Source organism: Pleurodeles waltl, chromosome 1_1 (assembly GCF_031143425.1).
Source record: "Pleurodeles waltl isolate 20211129_DDA chromosome 1_1, aPleWal1.hap1.20221129, whole genome shotgun sequence".
NCBI lineage: Eukaryota > Metazoa > Chordata > Amphibia > Caudata > Salamandridae > Pleurodeles > Pleurodeles waltl.
The window spans coordinates 156256008-156277217 of NC_090436.1; the positions used below are offsets into that span (position 1 = coordinate 156256008).

The window sequence follows — 21210 nt, forward strand, 5'->3', positions numbered from 1 at the left end:
GCTGAAAGATAAAATGATATTTAATTATCAGGGATGGGCGGGCAGGGCCACGGGAGGTGGGAGAGGGGAGGAGGAGAAAGTGCACCTAAGTGCGCATGTGTGTTTAGCCGGTTGTCTCAGGCCGGCCAAACACACATGTGCACTTAGGTTTCTCCAGCCCGGCTGTGTTTAACAGCCGGACTGAAGAAACTGGACATACCCAGGGTTGTGTCTGAGTGGCAGTCCAAGCCGCTCAGACCAATGCTGACACTGCTTTCATGCTAGGTTTAGCATGAAAGCAGCACCAGGATTGCTGGGGCGCCTGTGCTGGTGTCCCAGTGAATGTTGGGACACCACATCGAGGGAAGGAAGAGGAGCAACGCGACAGGAGGCAACTGCAAAAGATAAGTTGTTATTTATTTTTTATTCCCCCCCACATCCCCTCCCTTTCCCGTCCATCCCCCGCCTGGCCATCCCCTTAAGATTTGCGGTAGCCGCAGCTGAAAACAAGGACCTGTCTTTTAGAATGGATACTAGTAGGAAAGAAAAAGACCTTTTCCAAAGAAAGTATAGTTTAATTGGCTCATCAGTCAGCCTTGCATTTATAATAACTAACCGATGTTGCAACCTATAATTGACAACCACTGCAAACAAAAGGTTTGCTCAGTAGACCTGTGCTTTTCTACTGGGCTCATTAATCAGCAAGAATACAGGTGAGGACCTCAGGCTTTGTTCTGAACTGCAGCGTTCATTTGTACACGACCATAATCCTAAAAAATTCTATTTGTGGAGTGTCAATGGGAATTAATGGAGCGCTTTTGTATTATATCATAGTTAAATTGGGAAAAATATAACCACAGGCTGAAGCAACTGCTGATGAATGAAATGTATTGAATCTTTCCTTAGACTTTCAGTCCGAGAACAGCAACACATTTATCAGGGGTCAGTATTCTATTCATGTGGTGGAAATGATGCTCACTTCCGAGAAAAAAATGGGATTCTCGGTCCTGTTTGTGAGATTTGTTTTCCTATTCATGGCTACAGAGCAGGAATAGCAGTTACCATAAATCATTCATGATTTACCCCGATTACTTTGCTTCATCGTGGTTTCTAAGCTTTCGAGACTCAGCCCTCCATTAATGGTATTTCCCAATGAACCACTGATACAGAACTATCTTTATGTAGTTATGCATAGATACGGGCACACCTTCAAAACACAAGGGGGGCAGATTTAAACTTTTTCACTCAAAACTGCGTTAGCGCAGTTTTGCGTGAAAAAGTATAGCGCCGGCTAGCGCCACTCCAAGACGCCGGCTGGGCACCATATTTATGGAGTGGCGCTAGCCAGCGCTAATGTCCTGTCAACATCCTTTGACAGGATGCTAACATGGCTGGGGAGGCGTAGGAGAATCCGGGGCTTGTGTGCCAAATTATGGTGCTACACTGTTCAGAGGCAGAAAATCTGCCTCTTAGCAGTGTAGCGTCATTTTCGGGCGCACAACCCCCATGGACATGGCTCCTGTCTCACTAAAGACAGGAGCCATGCCCACCACCCCAATGGCCATGACCAAGGGACAAATGTCCCCTGGGCATGGCCATTGGGGCAGTACCGTGCAGGGGGCCCAAAGTCAGGGCCCCTGAGCGGTGTAGGATAAAAAAATATATATTCTTACCAGGACTTACCTGGGATGTGTCCCCATTCTTAGGTGTCTTCCTGGTGTGTGGGGGGGGTGGGTCGGGTGTCCCTGGGTCCAGGAAAGGGCATCTGTGGGCAGAGACCATGGATATCTGCCTATAGGTCCCCTCACGCCTGCCCATTCCCAGGCATTAGATAATGGCGCTAAGCAAGACTATTGCCATTATTTAAGGCCCCCATCTCCTTGTGCTGGATTTTAGCACAGGGGATAAATATGGCGCACAGGTCATATCGTCTTTTTATGAACGGGAACGCCTACCTTGCATCTCATTGACTCAAGGTAGGTTTTCCCGTCCAGAAAATGATGTTAACTCTATAACTTTGGCGCTAGACATGTCTAGCGCCAAAGGATAAGTAAGGAGTTAGGTTTGCGCTGAAGTAGCGTAAAACAAAATGACGCTAATTCAGTGCAAACCGAGTATAAATATGGGCCAAGGATACTTGTGTGATTGACTTCCAAAGATGTTGACACCAAATTGTTCATGAAGGGCCTGATTTATGAAAAGTTAGTAGCGCTTTTGCATCAAAACATGACGCAAAGATGGCACTAACTTTTAATGAATCTATTTCGTAAGTTTTCTCCGCTTTTTGTAAAAAAATTATGAAAAGCGGCACTAACTTGTCATGAATCAGGCCTCAAGTGTTTCATTTTGAAAAATAGCACCAAAAAAGAATATCAGAACATTGATATAAGATTATACTTTACAGGGATTTATGGGATGCTTCAGCTTTCGCTGTAAATGAACTGATTAAATAGTAATCACATTCAAACACTATCTCGTTGTTCTGTGGCATCTCCTATGATTAATTACCGTTCTTCTCTTTGATGGTACTTAGACCAAAAGGTTGTAAGGATAAAGGTCAACTGCTCTAAGTACTAATTATCGTGTTTCACCGTTTTTTTAAATTTGCTTTTTTGCCTGTATTGGGGGGCTCTAATCTAGAGGATCCCTGAAGGGCATCTCTTGTGCTCTTCAAGGACTTCCTTGTGACCCATGAGAGACCATTAACTGGTTGGCACACCAAACAATTCTCAAGATATAATCCTCTCAACTCTTTGATTTTGACCCTGGCTAGCAGCGGCAGTTTCATACATTTCAGGTGCTATGGCTGCACTCAGGAGAGGTGGCTTCTGGCATCTATGGAAATAATTGTCAGTTACCTATGGTAAGACAGTCAGCACAATCAGAGTCCAGGGTTGAAGAACATGTCATGAGACATGGTTAGGAGTAGTGTTCATTAATGAGGAGGTTAAAAATTGCCAATTGGTAAGAATGGAGACAATGACAGTAAGTAGCAGACAAGTCAACATTGGTTGGGTGAAGAGAGCACATTTCCTGCTATCACAACACTGGCATGATCTTAAGCCCAGAACTAAGGAGATACTGTCTCTGTAGCACAGAATGGTGCTACTGGGTTCTTTTTCTTGTGAATGTTATTCCTTCCAAATCTTTATCCTGTGATGTGTGTGGTGCTTCATGTGCCATGGCTGGTGCTGTTGTAGAGATAGAGGGGGCCACTCACACTTCAGGGGATAGAGATGTGGAGTCAACAGTCCTGGAAGCTGCCATTTGTGGGACCATATAAGGCATCACTGCAGAAAGGAGCAACTGCTGAGTTTTCAACACCACGGCAAAATCACAGTGGCAGGCAGACATGTTTTCCTTGAAAACTGTATGGACTCCAGGGTATTCTGCAGAGCCCCCGTCTGTTGTCTGTTGTGCTGCTACTAGTTTGGGAGGGCAAATTGTTGTAGCCTCTGCCTCATGACAGCAGCTATGTTGTCCAGAGGCTGATGGAGTCCACGTAGCAGGGAGTGGGTGCCTCTGATGGCAACTAAGTTGTCCTTATTTGCACTGAGGCACATCCATGCTCCCTCTAGGCTGCGTGCCATAGTCTCCTTCCCCACCCACACCTGCTTGGCCAGCTCTCGTTGGACTCCTACCACTGTCCCCTGAAAGGTGATCTCTGGGTCCTCAGAGTCTGGGGCTGTGTCAGTACTGGCTGGTGGTGTGTATTGGTAGCTGGGTGGTTCATGGGGGGACCCGGCAATGCTGTGTGTCCTCCCTGCGACTGGAGGTGGTGTGTGGAGTGATCCTAAAACATCCTGGAGAGTCTGTTCATTGATGGTTGGTAGCTGGTCATCCATGTCATATTAAAAATCTCAGCAGAGTTAAGCGATCTTCCTCTGCAATGGATAGTGGAAAATCAATCTTAGATTGTGGAGGCTGTTGACATGGCACATAATTTATTTGCTACTGGAGGCTCAGTGACATGTTACTGATCCAAGGTTGTAGTTGTACCTTATGTGTTGCATTGTGTATCACACATAGGTCAAGCTCACAAGGTATTTTGGAGTGTATATAGGTGCCCTGAGCACTACCTGATTGTCACTTTCGGTGAGGCTCCAGTGGCATATTTACAAGGTGATGTAAAGCCACTTTTTGTGACTTAACGCCACCTTGTATATACAGCCCCTTCACATGCAGCACTTTGCATGGAAGGTGCATGCAATGGATGTTGCTGTAGGCGTGCCACAGCAACAGCCTCTGTGTTTTGACACTGCGAACGTTCGGAAGCAGCACCAAAATCTAACGCCATACCAGAGGTGGCATTAGCATGGTAAAACAAGGAGCAATACTTACATTTCTCCTTGATTTTTTGCCTTTTCTATGTGCAGGAAGGCGTTCCTTCCTGCACAAAAACAATCTCCCATTCAACGCAGCCATCCTTGCACAATGGGGCAAGGATGGCTGTGTTGGCTCACAACAGCTAATTTACCTCTGGAGCAGGGGGAAACACCAGGGTGTGCCCTATTCTTATAGAGATGGCACATCGCTGCATTTTGAAAATGATGCTGCGTGATGCTGCCTAATTTGACACAGCGCCATGCACCATCATTTTCTGTTTGATCTAGGCCTTTATCCTGTCAGATGGTGAGGTTCCAGCTACTTGTACAGCTGCACACATGATGTTCACAGATGTTTGTGTTGTATTTTGTGGTCATTCCCATATGGCGCATATGGTTGTCTCTGAGTTGTTGTGGGTTCACCCTGTACGGATTGTGTATCACAGGTTGCATGCTTTAGGGCAGAGTTTTTCTCATGTGGCATGGCTCAAGGCAGCAGCAATAAGTGTTGCACAACACTGCACCAGTTTAGTTACTTGAATGTGCCATGTTTACTTGAATACAGTACAGACATGCAATTCCCCCTGCACCTGCACAGATTTGTTCTCCCTGCACCAACACAGGCATTGTTGCAGCATGATGAAGGGGTGCCTGCCTTGAGGGAATGATTTGTTTATGTGCAGGGAGGTGTCCCTTCCTGCACATATACAAGCTATTTTTGCAAAGGTGGCATTTCAATGTGTGCTTCAAGATGCAGCACACATGAGTAAAGGCAATGCAACAAGGAGGAAGGGAAGCATTTTGGCCAGATACACCACCCTGGGCTGATATTGACTTCTGTCCTAGTCTCTGATGTCTATGATGTGTAGGTACAGGGGCTTTGACTATATGCAATGGGTGTCGTCATGGCTCAGCCACACTATTTGCACGTCCCTTCCAGGCAGTGTGCTGCATATTTAAATGGTGGAGCATGTTGGAGTGCATAGCACAACCAAAGCAGCAGTACATGTGTAGCTTGGGTGGGGATAACGCATCTTGATTCAGGGTCCATGTGTCCCGATGCAACTCTTTAGCATGCTTTGAGCATGTCCTATGTGACTCCCCCTACTGCCATTTGTGGAATTCCAGGTATTTCCCCCCTTGCAACTTACCCTGCATTTGTGGTGGTTCTTGGTAGTCTGTGCTGTCCTCCCCTGTGATTCCAGTGACCAGCTCCTCCGGGATGACCACTGCAACCATCTCCTCAAGCTCATCCAGGTCCTCCTGTGGTGTGTAACTTCCACCTCCAGTCTGCAGTGCTGCCTTTCTGTTTCTGGCCAGTTTCTTCTTAGTCCTGTGCTTGCAATCATCTCGGCACTTCTTTCAGTTGGTGACAGTCCTTTTCACCACTGCCACACTTTTTCTGTCTACTATTTCTGGCTATACTGCATCCCTCCTACCAATTGGCAATTTGGAGGTGACGAAGAGCTGATGTTGGTGCTGTCACCTCTCTGAGCAGGATGTCATGCTCCTCCTCACTAAAGCAACATTTGTGCTTTCACTTCTTCTTCTCCTGGGATTTTTCTGGACCCTCCTGGCTGGAACTTGGGTGACTGGGGTCTACTGGGGTCTCTCCTGGCCTGAAAACTCCATCTTCATTTCAAAAAGCAATTTTTCCTGCTTGTGTGCTATGTTTTGACGCTAATGCAGTAAAAAAATGGCGCTTACCCTTTTGTGACATATTTACGTTCTGCAAAACATTCCACTTTTGCAGCATTAGCGTCATAGTTCTTTACGGCACGTGGCAATGGTTAATGTCAGTGTTTTTTACCCTAACCAATCCTTAGCGCCATCATGACTCATTTCATAAAAATGTTGCGTGAATGGCGCTAGGGAATGACATTAGCTTACGTTAAAACAAAATGACGCACAACTGCGCTAGCACAGTTGTGCTTAATTTTTCTTAAATATGGTCCTAAGGTTTTAGAGGACCGGTTGATCTATAAGAATGCACTCAAAGCCCATCACAAGAAGACTGGAAAAGAATAGTGGAGCATCTAGGAAGCTATTTGAAATTGTTAAAGAACTAGCTCATCCTATTGCCCTGGATCATAGAGTTAGGGCCTGTGCCTCTTTTAGTGAAGAATTGGATGCTTTCTTAAAAAATGTTGGAAAGTGGATTATTGGTAAGGGCAGGTAAGTACCTACACTTAGCAATAGGCCACTGTAGTATTCTGTTTGTAGAAAAAACATTGATGTATGTAAAATGTATTTCAAGGTTTAAGTTATTGTATCTTGCCCCTTTACTCTTTGTTTATATTTGTTATGTAACATGGTATCTTCCTGCTTCTCCTGCTCTTAGAACGGTACTGCCTAGAATGTTGGAGTGGAGGCAGTTGAAGAAGGAGCAGAGCAGGAGTGGCTGGAGTTTTCATCCTTCCTGACTTAAATAAATAAGCAAGCATTTTTCCTCTTCAAATTGGCATTTTTCCTCTTATTTTACTTCATTTTTGGCAACGAGGGTGGGATATGCCCTTTGAAACTCCAGCCCTCAAGATTTTGGACATTTATTCTTTCCTGGATATCTTGTTATGTTGTGAATATTTTTTTTTTACATACTTGTTGCGGGCTCTTCTTTACCGGAGGTTACTTTCAGGACTCTGTAACCTCGAGGATTTTGTCATTGTCTTCATATTTGTGCTTTTAATCCCTTCTGCGTTTCAACCCAGCACGATCCACGCTGTCCTGTGTTGCCTGTTTCCTTGGCAACGACTGGAGTTGAAGAGATTTCCTCTCTGTAGGCGGTTGGATACGCATGGAGAGTCCGTGTTTGCTGTAGGCAGACGGGTCCTTTCCTTTTGCCAATTTCTTCGACAGCGCGCACAGAAGAAGGGATTCAACGGAGTTTGACATTGTTTTGGCTGCCAGCCAATATTTACATTTCGAAGCTCCCGAAGCCACGCGCCCTGGGCGATCGCCGTTTCAATCCGTGGTGTCAGCGTGCAAGTAGGATTAGCTCATCTGAGCTTAGTATTTACTTTGGCTGCCTGCCAACACAAGTCTTCAAGTGTTCAACGGAGTTTAATATTTACCTTGGCTTCTCAGTGTTCGACGGAGTTTGGTATTTATCTTGGCTTTCGGCCAACGCTTGTGTCTCAGCGTTGAGGCTCTGTTGCTAGGCAACGCCCAAGCTGTAGCAGCTTCCCGAGCAAGTGTTTTAAGACTCTTTTTTTTTTCTCTATTTATTTTCAACTATGTGTCCATAGTATTTTTTTTATAGCTATGCTCTGCTCAGTTACAGGTGTTTATTAAGTATCAACGCAGACTTACATTTTAAGGATCAAATTTAGGTAAGAGTATATCTGAGACTATTTCTTTTTCTTTTTACAAGCATGCAGAACACAACACCGCCTCCATTTTTCTTGTCTTTACCTGGTGATCCACCTATACTGTGGAGTAAATGGAAAAAGGTTTTTCTTACGTACATTCGGGTTTGTGGCAGTAATTTGTCAGCAGACCGGAAAACGTCCATTCTCCAACATTGTCTAGGTGCAGAACGTCAGGAGATTTTGGAGAACTTACCAGTAATTGATTCTCCAGATGAAGCGGAAGGCGACACAAACTTGAATTAGTTTGAATTGACTTTGCTCAGCTTAGATAGACATTATCTCCCAAAAGTGTCTATTATCCTACAGAGGTATTACTTTGGTAAATGTAAGCAAAGTGAAACTGAGACAGTGGAGGATTGTGTGACTAATCTACATAAATTAGCTGCCCAGTGTAAATTTGGTGACTCAATGGAGGAGCGCATTAGGGACCAATTTATGCTGGAATGTAGGAGCGACAAAATTAGAGAAGCCTTGTGGTCCAAAGGTGATCCGAATCTGGATGAAGTTATAATGGTGGCAAAACAAATTGAACATTCTGAACTTTGCATGGAAGACTTAAGAAAATCTAAAAATGCTTTGAGGGGTATCCATTTAGTTGAAACCAAGGTGGCAACAGAGAAACCCACAGGATTGTTTAAATCTAAACTGTTATGTTATGGGTGTAATTCTTCATCACATTTAGCTAATAGCAAGGATTGTCCAGCAATTAACATGTTATGTAAAAAGTGTGGTAAGAAAGGGCATTTTGCTAGATGTTGCAAGTTGGGAGAGAAGAAAGTAGTGAAAGTGAATGAAATTGAGTAAGCTTGCAGTGATGAAGAGGAAGAAAAGTCGTTGTGTTACAAGTTGTTAATGATGTAAATTGCATTACCAGAGTATGGTGTGATTATCCTATTGATGAAGTTGATGTAAATGGGATCAAGGTTTCCATGATGATGGATTCAGGGGCAAAATTAACCCTGATTTCGGAGTCAGATTATTTGAAATATTTTGTCAACAATGTAACTCTTCGACCTTCGGATGTGATGCCGTTTAGTTATGGTGGAACACCTATTGAGTTAAGAGGGTATTTTGAGGCTAAGATCATGTTCAGAGGAAACGTAATTGAAGGAAAGATATATATTCCTGTGGTGGGTGACACGATTTTGGGATGGCCTCATCAAAAATTACTTAATATTGTATTGAACCCTAATGCCAACCCTCAAGTTCAAGTTCAGAAGGTATGTGCGGAGGGTGAAGATCTCAAGAGTGAATTTACTGAGGTTTTTTCCAATAAAATTGGGTGTGTAAAGGGCTACAAGCATCGCATTGTACTTAAGAAAGGAGCAATACCTGTAACATGCAAAGTTAGAAATATTCCCTTTAGTGTGAGGGACAAAGTTAGAAAGGAACTTCAGAGATTAGAATCAGAAAGCATCATTGAGAAAGTTGAGGCTGCGGAATGGATTGCACCCATTGTGGTTGCTTCTAAGGCCAATGAAGACATAAGATTGTGTGTTGACTTGAGCAATTTGAATAAAGTAGTAGTTGAAGACAGGTTTCCCTTACCCAACATAACCGAAATGATAAGTTCGTTAGGTAATGCCAGATTTTTCACCACCTTGGATCTCAGCTCGGCTTATCCCCAGGTTCAACTTTGTGAAGAATCTAAAGTGTTAACTTCTTTCATCACCCCTTTTGGTGTTTACAAATTCAACCGGATGCCGTTTGGACTATGTTCTGCGGCTTCGGTCTTTCAAAGACTCATGAATGAACTACTTGGGGAGTTGCCGTTTGTGAAATTTTTTCAAGATGATGTTCTCATTTTCTTGAGTACTTTTGAACATCACAGAACATCGGTTAGAAGTGTGCTCAACATTTTCCGGAACAAGGGTATAACTCTAAAAGGGGAAAAGTGTAAGTTTTTTAAAACTGAAATTTCTTACCTTTGTCACATGATTACTGCAGAAGGTGTAAAGCCAAAAGATGATCTAGTAAAATCCATTATGGGGCTTACTGTACCTGAAAGTAAGTCTGATGTACAGACTTTCTTGGGAATGGTGGAATTTTATTCTAGATTCATTCCTGATCTGGCTAAAAGAACTTGTGCTATTAGGAACTTACTTGAAAGCCGATCTGTATTCATGTGGGACTCAGACTGTCAAAGGGAATTTGATGATTTAAAAGTGGGTTTGTCATCGGCGCAATCCCTTAATAGTTTCCAACCTGGTCTTCCTTGCTCAATTACAACAGATGCATATGAGAAAGGGCTAGGTTGTGTTTTGAAACAACTTAATGGTGATGAGAACAATACCAATGCTTTTGCATCACGGAGTTTACGTGGGGCGGAGTATAAATATTCTACTATTGAAAAAGAGGCTTTGGCAATTTTTTGGGCTATAAGGAAATTCAAACAATTTCTGTGGGGAACTAAATTTGAAGTGTGCACTGATCACAAACCCCTACGTGAGGTCTTTGAGAAGAAGGGGTTGGATAATGTTTCAGGTCGTATTTGTAAATGGATTGTTGGCCTACAGGATTACTATTTCGATGTAAAGTACATGCCAGGTTGTGAGAATAAAGCTGCAGACTGCTTATCCAGACTAAGAAATAAAGCATTGTATGAAGATGACACTGAAAGTTCCTGGTGGATAGATGAAGAGGTAAAGGTAAGTGCAGTAACGGATGGATGTGTTACTGAGGAAGAATGGAAACAAGGAATGGATGATGAAGTTGAACTTTCCCGTGTAAGAGATTTGCTTTCTGTTGGTAGGGCCTTAGATAAAAGGGAGAGTATAGGTGAGGTTTATGGTAAGATTTGGCATGAATTGTCCATTCAGAATGGAATAGTATTAAGAGGGGAAAGGTTAATTCCGCCTTGCAATTTGCGTGAGCGTATTATGGATCTTGCTCACAGTGGTCATAATGGGATTTGCAAAACTAAAGAAAGACTTAGGGGAGTGTATTGGTGGCCTGGGATGGATTTAACTATTGAGAGAAAGGTGCGAGATTGTGTTGAGTGTAATGTTGCAGATAAGTCGTTGAAAGTTAGAACTCAACCTATGATACTCAAAAAAATTCCCAGTGAAGTGTGGGATTCAGTATCCATTGACATTTTGGGGCCGTTGAATTATAAATCTCATTCGAAGTACGTGGTGGTCCTAATGGATGAGTTATCTAGATGGCCGGAAGTCATGATTTCCTCTGAGGTGTCATCTTTGACTGTTGTAGAATTCCTCACTGACGTATTTAGTAGAGAGGTTAATCCTAAGTCTATCTTGACCGATAATGGTGTTCAATTCACATCCAAACTTATGTGTGAGTTTTTGAGGAGAAGAGGGATTTTACACAAAAAGAGTGCATTATACCATCCAGAAACCAGTGGAATGGTAGAACGCTTCAACAGAACATTAAAAGAGACCATCCAGTTAGCAAATCATTTAGGCTGTGATTGGGAGTATATGATCAAGAAGAAGGTTGAAGAATATAGATTCTCCCCGCACACTAGCACAGGTCAATCTCCGTTCATCATGTTCAAGAAAAGTATACCTCACACTGTGATAAATCCACCGTGGGTTAAGAATTATACCAAAGAACATCTCAATTATGAGGGTAGGAGAGATTCAGCAATGAATAAACATTTGTCTTGTCAGGAGAAAAGAAAACTAGTGTATGATGTGAGAAAATCTGTAAAGGAGATGCATTTTAGTTTAGGGGATTTAGTTAAAGTCAAATTACCAGGGAGAACTTGTGGAGGGCCGTCTCACTTTAGTAGAGTCTTTAAAATCATTAAAATCTACAAAGGAGCGGTTAAGTTGGATGATGGACGTGTATGGAATTTCAATAGAATTGTCAAAATAAAATGATGCATATACGTATATAGTTATTTGTTTGAAGGGGAAAGATGGTGTAGTATTCTGTTTGTAGAAAAAACATTGATGTATGTAAAATGTATTTCAAGGTTTAAGTTATTGTATCTTGCCCCTTTACTCTTTGTTTATATTTGTTATGTAACATGGTATCTTCCTGCTTCTCCTGCTCTTAGAACGGTACTGCCTAGAATGTTGGAGTGGAGGCAGTTGAAGAAGGAGCAGAGCAGGAGTGGCTGGAGTTTTCATCCTTCCTGACTCAAATAAATAAGCAAGTATTTTTACTCTTCAAATTGGCATTTTTCCTCCTATTTTACTTCAGCCACTAACCCACACTAGGTCCAAACAGGTCTCAATAAATGAATCCCCACTTAACGCTTGGTTGCTTGGCAACGAGCATCATGGCTTAAATTAGGAGACAGGCATCTGGTCTCACTAGACCAGTGCAGAGTCAAAGTATGAGGCTGACCGCTCGGCTACAGCATGCAGGAGGCCTCAGTCAATAGTTTACCTTTGAAGATTTTCTTCAGCGGGACTAAAGCCCATATTTATACTCTGTTTGCATCGAATTAGCATCATTTTTTGTGACGCCAATTCAACACAAACCTAACTCCATATTTATACTTTGGCGCTAGACCCGTCTAGTGCCAAAGTTATGGAGTTAGCGTCATTTTTTTACAGTGAAAACCTACCTTGCATCAATGAGATGCAAGGTAGGCATTCCCAGGCAAAAAATGACCCAAAGGCCCTAGTGCCTTATTTATCCTCCTGTGCAAAAATCACGCAAGGGAGGGCCTTAAATAATGGCAATAAGCATGCTTAGTGCTATTATTTAACACCTGGGTACGGGCATGCGTTAGGAGACCTGTGGGCCATTTTCCATGGTCAGAGACCATGGAAACAGCACACAGGTGCCCTTCTCTGCACCCAGGGACAGCCGCACCTGGAGGACACCTAAGGATGGGGGGACCCATCACAGGTATATCCAGGTAAGTTTTTAACATTTGTTTTCAAAGTGCTATAAGGGGGCCTAAGTTGGGCCCCCCTACATGGTACTGTGCCCAATGGCCATGCCCAGGGGACATAAGTCCCCTGGGCATGGCCATTGGGCTGAGGTGCATGACTCTTGTGTTTACTAAGACAGGAGTCATGTCCATGGGGGTTGTGCATCAAAAAAAGGATGCTAGTCAGGTTAGAGTAATTCTTTTTACTCTAACCTGACTAGCGCCATTCTTTCCCGCACAACCTACAGTTTTCCCTATGCCTCCTCTACCCGGTTAGCGTAATTTATTTTCAACCTAACCGGTCCTTAGTGCCAGCTTGCACCATTCCTTAGATGTGGTGCCCAGCTGGCATCCCGGAATGGTGCTAGCCGGCGCTATACTTTTTGACGCAAACCTGCACTAACGCAGGTTTGCGTCAAAAAGTATAAATATGGGCCTAAGTCACCAATCCGATCTGACCTCCCTAGAGCTCTATTCAGATACACATCGAAAAGACCTAGGTGAACAATTCTACATTTGGACTTAGACGATTTTTCAGGAGGGGAACCTTCTTCTGGGTCAAAGCTGAATCTTGATCCAATTTCCCTGGAGCCCTCCTCGGATATGCTGCGCATGAAAACCTGATCAACTTTTTACTTTCGTACTTTATCACTTTTTGGGACCTTTTTCCTTCCGACCGGGGTCAACCTTCCACAGCAAGCCAATTTCGATGTGAGGTCATCAGTTCACCTTTGCAGGAGCCCTAGGTGAAATCCTGGAAGTCAGGGGCTCTGGAGCTTTTCAGCTGGATGAACCTGCAAGTCAGGCTAGGTCGCAGTTGAGGTAAGCCAGGTTGACTCGCCATGGTGGGTCAGTCCCTTTATGGAGCTTTTTTTTCCAAAAGTTCTCAAAATTTCTCCAAACTACTGGATCTTCTACCAGAAGGTCTTTAAAGGTACTTTAGGAGTCTACAGTCAACCATAAGGTTCCAGAAACTCTGAGTTGCTCCTCGAAGGTTAGTACTCCAACTCCCAGAATGCACCTGGTTCAAATAAAAAAATTAGCACTAGCCATTGGTCAGCTGGTAAGTTCCTTCAGGTTTTGCTGCCGGGGACTGTGGTTAGCTATCTTTCACAGGTAGCAAACAGGGAGTCCCTTCTTATACCAGTTGAAGACAGGCAAAGTCCTTTTAGTGGTGAAGCCCAAGTGTGCAGCTAGTACAGTCCTTCAGAGTGTGGTGTCCAAGTGCAGGTTAGGTGTGTAGCAGGGCAGTCCTTCTTCTTCTGTTGTTGTTCTTTGTAGAGATCAGAGGTGTGGGTACAGCTCTGCTAAAGTTATCCTTGCTCCTTGGGTGAAAAGCAGGGGGGCAACTGTCCAAGCACAAGCAGGCCACCACCCTCTTGGTTGGCAACTTCCTGGGAAGTGTGGCAAAAATCAATCTCAGGGAGCAACATTCCTTAAAAATTCAAAATGGCAAAAACAGACTTTTGGAGGTTATGTCTGGCTGGGCCCACCCAATGGTGTGGCTAAAAATCCTTAACACACCCCTCTCCTAATCTAATCAAGAGGGCACCTGGTTGGGTTTGCAGGAAATGGGGATGGTCCTGAACTGCTCCAAATGTCCTAATTTGGCTATTTGTCCCTACCAGGGCTTATAAAATATATGCTATAAGATCCCTGCGTATAGTTATACTGCACTAAACCTTGGGGTCACACCAGGGCACACCTTAGGGGTGACATATAGATATAAATAAGGTAGTTTAAAACTTTGGAAGTACTTTGAATTAAAAGTCAAATTTGTATGTAACTTTAAAATGACCTATGCTGGGGTCCCTAAACCCACATGCTCTACAATATACTAGGGAGTTATAAGTAGGTTGATTCTGCCAATTATCATTAGCTTAATTTGCATACTCATTTTAACCTGAGCACAGGCCCTACGACTAGTTAGCAATACCCAGGGCACCATCAGAGTCAGGAAAACATGAAAAACGGGGGTAAAAGTTAGGGTGGTTCTTCTGCAGTCAGCCCAATTTTCTCACAAATGACAAAACTGATACTATTTATTTGAGGTGGTTCTTCTGGAGTCAGCCCAATTTTCTCACAAATGACAAAACTGATACTATTTATTTGACTTTTGGAGATTAATCCCCGATGATGGGGGAGGTTTTTAAGGATGTTACTCTACTTCTTGGGACTTCTTCCAACTGTGATAGATTTGGTCAGCTAACATTGGAAGTGGTGGAAGAGACAATGGTAAAGGGAAAATCAGGATCTTCTTATGACCCTCTTCCACACTTTATTTACAATCATTTAGCCCCAACCTTAGTCTTATATAGCACTGCTTTTGAATAAATCTTTGAAGGAGGCAAGATTTCCAACAGCCTGGAAGCAAGCTCCGGTTTTGCCATTGGTGAAGAAAGCCGTAGCACAAACCTCTGTATTGTCCAACTATCACCCTATTTCGATGTTACCTTATTTGGCGAAGGCGTTGGAAAGATTAGTCAACATCCAACTTTCTCATTATTTGGAGAAAATAACTTGTTGCATCCTTCTTAAACTGGGTTCAGAGCTAAAAGTAGCATCGAGTCTACTCTATTTGAGGTGTTGGACAACATCAGGTCTTTGTTGGACCAAGTTAAATTAGCTCCTCTTATCCTTTTAGACCTTTCAGTGGGTTTTGACACTGTGTCACACCTCCTTCTGTTTCAGAGACTGCATAACATTTGACTACATTCTACTACTTTGCAGCGGTTTAGCTCATTTTTTAGCAGCAATTCTAATTCAGTACATCTACCCCCTTTTAGGTCTATTCCCTCAGAGGATGCACTGAGTCCCGGTTTGTTAAATATTTATTTGGCACCTTTGGTGGGCTTTGTTAAGGTTTGAGCTTTCGAGATTATTACTTATACTAAACTGATTATCTCCATTAACGATATTAAGATTCAAGGAAAGATAGGACCTTATTTACAAGCCTTTTGCACCACCACTGCATCATAATTTCTTTGATGTAGCAGTGGCGCTAGCAGTGCACTACACTGCTCCATATTTACAAACTGACACATTGGGGTCAGTGCATAAGTTTATAAAGGGCTGTGTCACATTATGCCTGTGCCAGGTATGCAGGGTATGCAGGGTAGACTTTCCCCTGGAAAAAGCCACGTAGAACTTATGTAGTAAAATTTACAACCTTTCACTGAATCAATCTACGACTTCACTGCATCAACATTTTATCGCCTGCTCAGAGCAGGTATAAACTTAACGCAGAGCTTTTTCCTATGGGACTCTCCTCGCATTGCGGGAGTTGCATCACTTTACTGATGCAACTCTATCAATGCGTCAGGTTAGCGGCAACAGATGTGTCCGAATTTCAGACACATCTGTAAAAACGTGTGTCATGGAGCTCTGTTTTGTAAAAACAGTATATCCATGGAATCATTAGGGGATGTGCAGCAGGTTCAAGAAATCTGATGCATTGATGATGATGTGTCAGATTCTTGTAAATGAGGCCCTAAGTATGCTGCCTCTCAGAAGTAGCAGGGTGGTTGCAGACACATAGGGGGTCATTTTGACCTCAGCGGTCTTTTTCCAAGACCGCCAAGGGACCGCCGTGCGGAAGACCGCCAGTGGTGGCGGTTTGCCGCCGGCCTATTATGACCGCTGGCAGCTCTCCGTCCTTTTTCGGATGGAGAGCCGCCAACAGCCATACTGGCGGGAGGCGGGGAAGTGGAGGTTGCTCCACCTCCACCGCCACGCCAACAGAACACCGCCCAGCGAATCATGTCCTGTGATTCGCCGTGGCGGTGTTCTGTTGGCGGTGTGGTGTCGGCGGAGCAGCCCCCATGGCTCCCGTCCCCTCCCGGAGGATCGATGGAACAGGTAAGTCGATCGTCCGTTAGGGGAGGGGGGTGGGGGGATGTTGTGTGTTGTGTGGGTGCATGGGGGTGTGCGTCTGTGTATGTAGAGGGGGTGTGAGTGCGTGTATGATTGTGGGGGTGTTGTGTGTATGGGAATGAGTGCGTGTATGTCTCTGGGTATGTCTGTATGGATGTGTGCGTGTATGTTTGAATGTGGGTGTGCGTGTCTGACTGTGTGTGTGGATGTAGGCATGTATGTTGGCGTGTGTGCGTGTAAGTGTGTAGGTTGTGCCTGCGTGCGTGTCGTGTGGGTATGGGTGATGTGATGTTGGGGGTCGGGGTGGGGAGGGGGGCCCTGCCATCTTTGGGGGGTGCCAGGGGTGGTGGGGTGGGTAGGGGAAGGAGTCGGGGTGGGGGAGACCCCTATCAGTGTTAGGGATGGACTTCCCTGGCACTGATAGTGCTTACCGCCATGGATTTCATGGCGGTTCAAACCGCTGGAAATCCACAGCGGTAAGCCGGGTCAAAATACCGCCAGCGGTATAGTGACGGCCGCAGGGCTGGAGACCCAGGTCTCCAGCCCGGCGGTCGTCTCTGCCCTGGCGGGCGGAACGGAGAACCGGCAGATGACCATGGCGGCCATGGTCATAATTCCACAAAGTAAGACCGCCAGCCTGTTGGCGGTCTTACCGCCGGTTCTCCGCCTTCTGCCAGAGTCATAATGACCCCCATAGTCTAAAACTTAACACAGAGAAATTCTGCTTTTTGGTGGAGTAGGCAAATTCTGGAATGAGTCCTGGTGATTTTCTTTGTTAGGTCCTCCACCCAAGCCGAAAAGGGTGGCTAAGAATTTGACTTTTCTGATTGATGATCAAGTAAATGTGGTGTGTGAGAGCTGCTTTGGATTTCTTCACACTCCTTGTAGACTTTTTTGGTCAATCCCAGTAGCATGGCAAAGTAATATTGTACAAGCTTTGATTATGAGTAGGCTAGACTATGGGATTGCATTGTAAATAAATAGGCAAGATTGATTTGTGATAGGCCAAGCAGGAGCTCAGCTTCCGCCTGTCTTAGTTCTCCTCACTGGCTTCCAATTTGCAAGAGAGCTATTTTTAAGTTATTAAGTCTGGTTCATAAAGCACTTTATGACAATTGTCCAGCAATGCTAAGTAACAGAGTTACCTTCTTTTAGCCAGTGTGGGATCTTCATTCTGCTAATCAGGCATTGATATTTAGTAGGAGCATTAAGAAATCCAGACTGGTTGGTCGATCTTTTAGTTTTTGGCAGGTGCTCGCTGGAATAATTTGCCTCCTAATTTACGTTTGACATCGTATTTGTTAATATTTCAGAAAGTTTTGAAGACTTGGCTGTTTATTCTCTAATGACTCCTGTGATGGATGGAGATGGGCAAGTTTGAGGCCTAGCACTGGCATATCCCTTATGGGATGAGGGTGCACTTTACAAATCCCTTAAATGAATAAGTAAATATTCTTAAGGATCCCAGGCCCTGGGGCCAGAGATAAACCACAGAAACAAATGATGATGCTTCCCATAAGCTGCAAGTAAGGTCCATCTAGAAATAAGGTTTATGGCCCATGTAAGGTACATATAATGCAACAATTAGTATATGAATCAGATGTAAATTATACTCCTGTGCACATTGATGTGACAAATTTAGGAGTGAGATTTAACCTCTAATCAGACTCATATGTATTATTAGACTATGAATTTGTAGGAAATTTGGCAGATATAATTTAATATGAATTTTTAGTACAATTGTGTTGTAAAGATTCCCATATGGGCTGTATTTATGCATTATTTTGCTATATGAGTTAGTAATCATGAGTTGTGACAGAAATGTATTTTACAGCAAATTGTATGACCCTGTTTAGGGAGGTGCTACTCATATTGCTGCTAATCTTTTTTTTATTGGGACAATCAATATAAAAAATCAGTTCTTATAATACGTGATGATATGAGTGAATCATAATGTATTTATGTGAATGTATGCAAAATAATATTTGACCATGTAGTATAGATATTATCTTAGCAATTGGTGTTTCATCAGTGCTCTGCAGGATTCACTGTGGTATGGGTTGAGGTGGGTTTGATGGATGGTGCTACATGATATTCCAAAGTGACAAACTCAGACTCCTATGCATCAGACCCATTATCTATTATCGGTGGTGCACTCTTGTTGCCTTCAGAGGTGAAGAAGGAGCCCACCCTTTATTATGCAAATAATTCACGCACTCCACATGGTCCCATATCACTTTTATTCCAAGCAGTCTGTAACCACCAATGCGTTTCAAATTATCACAAGTCTTGTTCATGGCTAGCAAGTCCTTTTGCTATATTCTTTAAATAGTAAAATTCCGTCCTGCTCAACATGATGCATTCTGGACATAGCTGCTGAATTCCTATGGTTTTGTGTGTGTAAAATCTGAGCCTTACTATAACGTTTCTGTAACCTTTGTTTTTTGCATCAAATTTCTGCTTTTTTTAGTTCTATTTTCTAACTATAATGTTCATGAAACCTTTTTTTTTTTCTGTGAATTTCTAAGATATTTTTGAATTCTTTTCCCTAACTGTAACGTCCCTCTAACCTTTGTTTTTTCAGTGAATTTTGCCTTTTTTAAAACAAACTGAACTACAGTTACACCATACATTCAATTCAGTAATATACATTTTCAGAAGTTTACAGATACATTTTATTTACACACTTATTCTTATAATACATTTGAAAAGTAGCAATTAACAAAACAACATAAGGTAACTTATGTAAATTTTATATAAAAGCAATGCAGCAAGTCTTTCTATTTTTTGTATTCATTTTAGGGATCCACAGATCTGCTGTGATGCCACCACAAATTAGATGCTATTCCAGAAACACACCCAAACATGAAAATCTCATTGGATATGCTGAGGGCCTTATTATGATTGCGACCGACGGAAAAGCCCGTCCACTGAAATCCCAACGGGGAGGTTGCTCCCATTGTGGATGCCTTACCGCCAGTCCCATTACGATTTTCCCGCTGGGTCAGTGGGCAGAAACCTCAGTTTCCTCCCGCTGGCCTAGCGGGAAACTGCCTACAGCATTGTCTCCGGCTCGTAATAGAGCCGGTGGCAATGCTGTAGTGCACAGGGTGCACCAGCACCCTTGCAATGTTCACTGTCTGCAAAGCAGGCCAGAGGGGCCAGAGGGGCCCCTGCACTGCCCATGCCATGTGAATTGGCAGTACAGGATCCCCACTGGGGCCCCCTGCACCTGTTCTCCACCAGCCTTTTGCCATGAAATCACTGGAGGAGAACAAAGTCGGAATCCCCAGGGAAGCCCTGCTTGCAGCACTGCCCTGGTGGGCTAGGACCGCCACGACCACCAGACCACTGGGACGACTAATCCTGGAAGTGCTGGCAGACTGACCGTGGCTCAACCACTGTGATTGTAATGTCGTGCTCGAAGCAGCATTGGCGGCAGTCCGACTCACACCGTGTCATGACCGCCAGGTTCGTAATCAGGCCCCAAGTCTCTACCCATCCACATTGCAAACCATACCCTAAATCATTTATTTGGGTTTCACATCTCTCTGGAGACAGACTCAAAACCACAGCACCATCATTTTTCTGGCTTCCCATGAAAAGAAGAGAGTTTCAAAGTTAAGATGTCTTCTGCTGATGATAGAAGAGAAAGGGAAGAGCAGGATGAAGAGGAAGAAGACTGCCACCGTCAAAATATTCCTCGAACATTTCAAAATATTTGTCCATCCCTTAAGGAGAAAAGATAGTTCTTTCTAAAATGTGTCCAATTCAATACATGCAACAAAAACTGGCAAGAGGTATGCTGAGGACCATGCATAGAAGAACATATGACAACATGATAAGAAAGAGGGGAGGGGGTACATCATCATCAGCAGCTGGACCATTAGTTGGACCCTTACCTTTTGACCAAATGGTAAACATTCCAGTTGTTTTACCAAAACATGAAGACATGGTCACTTGTAGCAAATGCCATATGACAGGTGCACTAAAAAATGTCATCTGCCAGCTTATGGATGCTGTCAACATGCATAATTCTTAATGTTCTTTTCACCTCACCATTTCATCTTCCATTCCTCTTTAAACATAAGTAGATATCTGAAAAACAAATATAGAATACATTCACCTTTACATTACATTGCATACTAAAAGCAAGTGAGTAGCTACATAAGTGGCAATGTTAGTGTGCAACAGGCTGTGCATGTGTCTGAGTATGAGTGTATAAATTGGATATATGAGTGTCAGTATGGTTGGGTGACTAGTTGTGTCAGTGTTTGAGTGTGATATGTGAGTGAGTGTATCAGTGCCTCTATGGGCGTGTCACTGGATGTGTAAATAGATGTGTGGGTGTATCACTGGTGTGTTAGTGACTGTATGAGTGTCTAAATGGATAGGGAAGTAGCTGTATGGATTGCTAACTGGCTGTATTAGTGGGAGTTTGGGTGTGTAACTGTGGGTGCAAGCAGGTCTTTTAGTAGTGGATATATGAGTACTGTGTGGGTGTGTGAGTTAATGTGTGAGTGCCTCTGTCCCTGTCTGACTTGGTGTCAGAGTAGCTCTGTGCTTGTATAAATTGGTATGTGAGTATCTGACCAGGTTGATGACTGCATATAGAACTGGGTGTACTGGTGTGTAAGTGCATGTGTAACTGACTATTGAAGTGCTGTGCACATGTATAGCTGTATAGATGTGTCAGTGGATGTGACAGTGCCTGCATGGGTGTGTGAATGACTATGTAAGTGGATGTTTAGGTATGTTAATCAGTTTGTGAATGGTTTAATGGGTATGTGACTGGGTGTGTCAGTGTATACTA

General features: G+C 43.5%; 1 long non-coding RNA gene across 1 annotated transcript in view; it reads right to left on the bottom strand.

Moving 5' to 3' along the window:
• LOC138279921 (uncharacterized) overlaps positions 1-20435 on the bottom strand; it is a 78795-nt gene extending 58360 nt beyond the window's left edge. Inside the window, exon 1 of the long non-coding RNA XR_011200875.1 lies at positions 20300-20435. This is a non-coding gene — a long non-coding RNA (uncharacterized lncRNA). The remainder of the gene's footprint in view (positions 1-20299) is intronic.
• Positions 20436-21210: the final 775 nt, after the last annotated feature.